The sequence below is a fragment of the Antechinus flavipes genome, chromosome 3 (genome assembly GCF_016432865.1).
Source record: "Antechinus flavipes isolate AdamAnt ecotype Samford, QLD, Australia chromosome 3, AdamAnt_v2, whole genome shotgun sequence".
In the NCBI taxonomy this organism is placed as follows: Eukaryota; Metazoa; Chordata; class Mammalia; order Dasyuromorphia; family Dasyuridae; genus Antechinus; species Antechinus flavipes.
The window spans coordinates 390,822,932-390,830,420 of record NC_067400.1 but is presented as its reverse complement, the minus strand read 5'-3'; the positions used below and the strand labels follow the sequence as shown (position 1 = coordinate 390,830,420).

General features: G+C 30.6%; 1 pseudogene; it reads left to right on the top strand.

The window, feature by feature from the left end:
- Positions 1-6,518: 6,518 nt before the first annotated feature.
- On the top strand, positions 6,519-7,089 carry LOC127557280 (polyadenylate-binding protein-interacting protein 1-like; annotated as a pseudogene).
- Positions 7,090-7,489: the final 400 nt, after the last annotated feature.

The window sequence follows — 7,489 nt, the reverse complement described above, 5'->3', positions numbered from 1 at the left end:
TAATTTTCCTTGATAATTTCTTGAAATGTGATATCTAATCAATTTGTTTATTTGCTTGTTTGCTTGTCATGGCTTTCAGGCAGACCTGTAATTTTTAAATTATCTCTCTTTGTTCTACTTTCTGAATAATTTTTTTTTAATATAATTATTCCATATGTTCTTCAGGTTTTGTTTTTGTTGTTTTTTCATTGTTTTGATTTTGTTTTGTTTCTTGATGTTTCATGGAGTCATTGAGTCCCATTTTCCACAATTCTAATTTTTAAGGAATTGTTTTCTTTAGTGAGCTTTTGTACTTTGTTTTCCATCTAAACAATTCTACCTTTTAAGGAGTTCTTTCTTTCAGTGAATTTTTGTACCTCTTTTTCCATTTGGGCAATTCTGTTTTTTATGAATTTCTTCCCTTTGGTGAATTTTTGTGGCTCTTTTCCCAAGCTGTTAACTTTTTTCATTATTTCCTTGCATCGTGCATTTATTTCCCTGATTTTTTTTCTCTGATTTGCAAATATGTTTTTTTTTAATTAATTCCTTTTGAACTTGTGACCAACTCAACATTTTTCTTTGACATTTTGCATGTCACTTTGTTAATTCTGTTGATTAAGTCTGGGTTTGAATCTTAATGTTCCCTGTCACAATAGTATTTTTTTTTTTTTATGATGAGATTATTGTCTGTTGTTATTTGTTCATTTTTCAGATTATTTCTTGAATTTAACTTTGTTTTGAAGTTGGACTCTGCTACCAGATTGGAGGAAGCATTATCCCAAGTTTCAGATTTTCCATGCTATTATTTTGAAAATTAGTTCAGGGATCTATAAGTTTTTCATTCTTCCTAGGTGATATGAACTAAGCTGTGGCATGGACACTGCTCTCCTGGCCTGTTCCCTGGTCTCTGAATTACCAACCAACACTTTTTTTTTGCCCTAAAGGATCTCCCCCTCCCCCCTCAATTTAACTATAGCTACAAATACTAGTGTCTTAGTGAGCTTCCTCATCCTGAATCTTGATCTTGAACCCTTTATTGGAAATGCTATAGAGTCCTAATACCCCACGTCAGCAAATGATCTCTTATAATCTCTTTCTGACTATCCTTGGACTGACTCTTTCATCCTGTACTCCACTCTCCTTCCACTAACACAGACTTTTTGTGTTAATTTTCTAAGATGTCTTGGACTGGAAAATTGTTTTATTCTGATTTGTGTTGATTTTTCCACTCTATAATTTGTTTTGGGTCGTTATTTTAAAGTGATTTGGAAGTAAATTTTGAAGAACTCAGGCAAGTTCCTTCCTTTACTTCACCATCTTGACTTTACCTCCCCTGGCTTCCATTTTCAAAAGAGAAGACACATAATTTCAGACTTTCTGCAGATGTTTTAAAGGAGAAAAAGACTTTGAGAAGAAAGTGACAGAAAGAGGGACTATTAACTTGGAATATATCCTGATCCTTAATTAACTACACTAGAGACATAAGGAAATTTCCCCTTGGATAAAAATTGAAATTCTATTTTTCTTAATTGCTCTAAGTTATCTCAACCCAATAGAAATCTCTCATATATATGTATATATTTTCCTATGAATACTAGCTCTAATATGCATATGAATATGTATATACACATAGATATGCACATAAATGTATATAAATACATATATACAGCTCTATAGATATGCAGACATACATGTCCACTTTCTATGCTAATAATGTTTAGAAAAATGCTTATTCTAAAAATAAATACTTCACTCATAGTATCCCAGTTTGATAGATCAGGAAATTGTTATTTGATATAATAAAAATGTATTTTGCTATATGCATTAATGTCATATGTTCCTTTATATCAGTGTCTCCATGGCTAATGGGGTACTTGATGAAAATCTTATTCCATTTCTAAACTGAATAGAAATTCATTTATTCTTTGCATCAGATTTTTTTACCTTAATACAATTAGTTTTCTTAAAAACAAAATCATTCAGCAAAGGGAGAAGTGAAATTCAAATAAACATATATATACCTCATATCCTTCTCCTAATTATATGCATCTAAATTTTACTGAGTGAGATTTCTTTGGAAAACTATTTTTTGATTTACTATTCCAATGATCATTTGCAAGATCAATAAAAGTCACATTTCAAAAACATATTCCCTTATTCAGAAAGTTTTGTTTTCTTTTTGGCAATGATTTGCTTCTGCTGGAAATGACTAAAAATTATTATGACACTTGGATTGAAAGTGTTTTAACAGATTGAATGATTCGGAGAGTTTTAAATTTTGAAATATAATTGAAGCCATGGCTGGTGTGATATCAACTGGAGCACAGTGCTGCTAGCCTCAGGCTTTGGTTTCTATACTTAGAAATTAAAACTAGAGAGTTACTGGGCTTCAAACTCTAGCAATTCCCCACAGATTTGCTTTGTTCCTGTGTGAAACAGATTTCGCATTATGGGTGTCCTTTAAGAGTTGAGTGAACTGGAAGGAAGCTTTACCTTTTTGTTTGCAAGCTGAGAAGTTACTAAGGTGCTGCTGAGATAATTTAAAATGGATGATTGTAGGAAGAGATATATTCAGCTTGATTTCCCTTGTGCATAGTTTTCTGAATTCTACTTACTTGTAAAATTTTGGTAAAATCAAGATGGAATTCTCATTTGTTGTTGTTGTTGCAGAAGGTTAAATGCTCAATTTGGCAATTTAGCAATTAACGATCATTTCAGTACCACTTCCTCTTGAATGTTAAGAACTTCATGAAAAAGAGAGGCTTATTGATTTGGGGGATATGATATTTTGTTTCAAATGTATGAAGTTGTCATCTTCTATTACTTTTAATGAATGATGAATTTAAAATCTATTTAATAAAATATCAAAATTAATCTCTTATTTAAAAGCTTATGTGTCTAATCCTCCCTAAAAAATTAAAAGTTCATTATCTATATTCAGGTACTGATTTTTTTTTTAATTGTTGTTCAGTCATTTTTCAATCATGTCTCAAGTCTTCATTACACCATTTACATTTGTTTGTTTGTTTGTTTTTTTGGCAAAGATAGAATAGTTTTTCATTTCCTTCTCTAGCTCATTTTACAGATGACCAAACTGATGCAAATGGGATTAATTGACTTGCCCAGGAACAAATAGCTAGTAAGTGTCTGAATCCAGATTTGAACTCAGAAAGATAAGTCTTTCTTACTTAGGCCAGGCCATATATCTACTATGCTACCTTCTTGCCCCATCTACATATTTAAAGAATGCAATTCTATTGTAGAGAGCAATATGAGTACTTTAACAGAACAACAAAATATATAAATTGAAGACAGATAAAAAATGCATTTTTCTTCCTATTTAACAAAACTGTTTACAAGTACATTTCCTATTTAAAAGGGTTATCAAATTCATTTGGTCAGTTTTCCTATTATTTAATCTAACAATTTATCTAATTCTTTAATTTCATTTTCATTATTCTTTCTCCTTTTTCCATTGGTTTCTCATGCAGATATACCAGCTCATACTAGCTCATGAGAGCTGATTATTAATTTTTTAGTGCAAGCATTTGTGCTTCAGAAATCAATAAAATACAGTTTAGAGCTAGATTAATAGTTTTGTTGATTGTCAAGGTTTAAGTAACGAGGACAATTTTTGTAGTGCAAATTGCTCATAAAAGTATCTTAGGTCTATATCCCTCCCCACCTGCCCAATACCCCAGAGAGCTGATAGCTAAACATTTGCCAGGACTTACTTGATTTCACTTCAATATCATATGCTAACTATTGTGAGGTGACTCTTGCCTCTCAAAGTTTTTAGAAGTGTACACACACTTTATGAGTCACCACTATATGGGAAAGACTTTAAACATTGTCCAAGTCAAAGAATGTATACTTATCATGTGAGATCAAGCCAAACTAAGTTCAGGGAGGTACATCATCAGGTTGACTTTAATTCTAAAGTTATTAGAATATTTAACAGAGAAAATTAAGCCTCAACTTGAGGATCCCTGGTTATTAATATAACAGAAAGGCAGATAGATGTTGCCACAGATATTCACAATGTGAGTGATCACAAGCACTCATATTTATAATAGAGGACTAAGGACTGAATATTTCTTCTTTAGAAGTCATGTAGTAGCAAAATATTTCATAGTGACTAAAAGAGAAATGCATTGTACCATGTTTGGGTTCTTGCTATTATTAGCATCTATATCAAATTCAATATATCAACTTCTTCCTATATTAGATAAACTAGGCATTACCTTATGGACTCTTGGAGAAAATAAAGTATCCCAAAATAAAGTAAAAGTAACCTCAAATAGAAACAAAGAAGAAACATTATTAGAAGATGCAGAAATAAACCCTGATATGTGTCAAAAAAAAAAAAAAGAATGTGACAAAATGTGACACAGAAGAAATAGAGACAGAGCAATAATCACTTAGAAGTAATAAAGATGATATTCTTTTGAGAAAGAGGCTCCTGAATCTTCTGAGAAAGCAGCAACTTTTTTGTATTTTAAGGAAGAACAATATGTATTCACAAATGGTTTAAGAGAAAGCTTATTTGAAGGATGATTTTAAAAGGTAACAATCAATAATAGGGCAAGAATTGTGTGATTATTTCTTTCTGCCAAGAGGTACCATGGAAGCAATGTCTAAGTATAATATTAATAGGAAGGTCTGTTTTACAAAAAATGTATCTGATAGATGATAGAAGACTTCCTAACACTTGCTCCTTTAACTTTCCTGAGTAGCTTGTTATAAAATGTTGTGCTCCTAACATGTAAAGGACTTCACCCCAGCCCCTTCATCAAGCAAAATCTGCCTTTGGCCTCTTCTACCTTGTGATTTTAAATGTTTTTTTTTCAGAACCCTTTGAATTGGATTTTCATAAAACACTATGCACATAAGTCCAATTTTCCTATTTATCTTTTTTAAAGAGATAAATGTTAATTGATTTGTTTGGATAAACAAATAATTGTATATAAGGTATACATACACTGAATAAATATGAGCAAATAATATAGAAAAAATCATTTCAACTTAAGTCACAGAAAGAAAATTAAGTAACTACACCAAGAGTTAGAAAACTATTGGATATTGTAGTCACTAGTGAAATAAAAGTCTGCTCTTTCTCCAAATTAGTCTTGTTTCTTAATGTATTTCAATAACAAAGGCTTGCTTGATATGATGAAACTGTACTTGATTGATAATCATTCATAAAATCATAGAAAGCTATTGTCCATAAAGGTCAACTAGTCCTTCAACTTATAGATTTGAGAAAATGAAAAACAATGAAAGGTAATGAGTTAGAAAATAGTTATAATTATGAACATCCAGGATTAGTTGCTTGATCAGACCCAAAGACTAGTTCAATGTCAATTTTGAAGGAGATTTCCAATGGTGTACCCTCAGAATAAATATTCAACTCTGTGCTAATTATTTTATTTTAAAAATGATTGGCTTGGATAAAGGCATAGGAATTATAGTCATATAATTTTCCCAGTGCACAAAGCTATAAGGGATAGCTAACATAATCGGTAAATAAGTGGGCTTTCAAAATATTTTAGATTATGAAAGTGAGTCAAATTAGACATGATGAAATTTAAGAGGCAGCAGATGATGCAGTGGATATACTTCTGGGCCTAAAATCAAGATGACTTCAAATCTAGTCACTAGTTGTATGACTGTAGCCAAGTCATTTAACTTTTAATTGCCTCAATCTCCTCAACTGTAAAATGTGTATAATTATAGTATTTATATTACAGACTTGCTATAAGGTTTAAATGAAATAATATGTAAATTATGCTTATACTTACAGAATAGCCACCTTTCTGAATTAGGACTATACAAATGTTTATTCCATTTGGTTCTAATAATAAGAATGTATGCAAAGTCATGAACTTAGGCTTCAAAAAAAAAAAAAAACACAGTACAAATATAAAATTGGAAAAGGTTTCAGAGCAGTTTCTCTGAAAAATGAAGATCTATGAGTTTTCTATACTGTAGGCTCAGTAACATACTTGCATTTTTAGGTGGTTTTAAAAGATATTTACAAAGATACCAACAACAAGCTGGTGATATCCCTTTTGGTCAAGTCATAGTGGAATTCTGTCAATTTGGCGTACAACACTTGATGAAGAGAACTTATAAACTAACAAAGATCTGAAGCAGGCCAACCAGACTGGTAAAAGATCACTGAAGTTATGACATATATTTTATACACACTCACACACACATAAAAGAATACAATATATCTACTAAGTATTTTTCTTCTGAATTTGGGCCAAGATGACATCTATGATTTTGGCTGAAGGTTTTTCCCATTGCTATCAAATAATTATTTAAGAGAATTTTTGAAAACATTTTCTGTTTATTTCAGATTTTAAGATTTAATTTCTTTATGCTTTTATAATATGCTTCTTTCTTCCTTCCTTTTCTTCCCTCCTTCTTTCCCTCCTTCCTTTCTTCCTCCTGCCTTTTCCTCCCTCCCTCCCTCTCTCCCTACTTTTTTCTTTTTCTTTCTTCTTTCTTTCTTCCTTCCTTTCTTTCTTTCTTTCATTACAAGAGTAGATATTCTTCAGGTTGCTCTAAAGAAATTACTGAATATCCCTTTTTTCTAATCATGTTAACAATAATTTAATCTGCACAGTAAAAACTATTGACCTTGACAAGATCAGTTTTGGAAGATGCATTGGAAGGAATAAAGGAAAGACAGATATGGAAGAAATGATTCAGAGAATCAAAAATGTTGTCTTAGAGGCAAACTGCAGCAGAGACGTAAAACAGATGTTCTTGAAACTACTCCAATCAATAGCTAGGATAAGGTTCATTCCATTTTAGCATATAGACAAGCAAAACCTGAAAATGATCCTAATTATTTTATCAATGAACCAATAATTTATACATATAAGAACGTTTCTTTATTATTACTGATCCAGATTATAAAGAAAAGTGTCAGGAGTTACATAACAAAGAATTTTTTCATAGATTATGAAGAAAATGGAATAGATTTATCAGGAATTGACCATCCATACTTGGAAGGCATTCATGATGAAATGGAGCCAAAAAGAGAAGAAGGCTATGAAAAAATTTAGCTTAGAATGAGAACATAAGAGAAAACAGTAGTTAATTAAAAGATATTATTTTTACAAGGCAGTTTAGGTATTGTGATTAACAAAATAGAAGGAAGCAAGGAAACATATCATATTTATACCAAATTAAGGATGGTAAAATTAAGTTTCTAATAAATGCAACCTTAATTTTGTTTAATAATATATATTCAAAAAACTAAACTTGATTCCTGTAGCTTATATTGTATACATATATATATATGTACATATATATATATATATATCATAGTTTATTATGATGTATTATGATAGTTTTGGCAACAATAAAATTTATTTCAAATAAGTGACATGTTGAAAGAAAATTTTACTGATTAGAAGGTTATCTTACTAAAATATATATTTTCTTTGATGAAAAAAAAAAACCAAAACCTTAGCTTATATATCACTACATACAT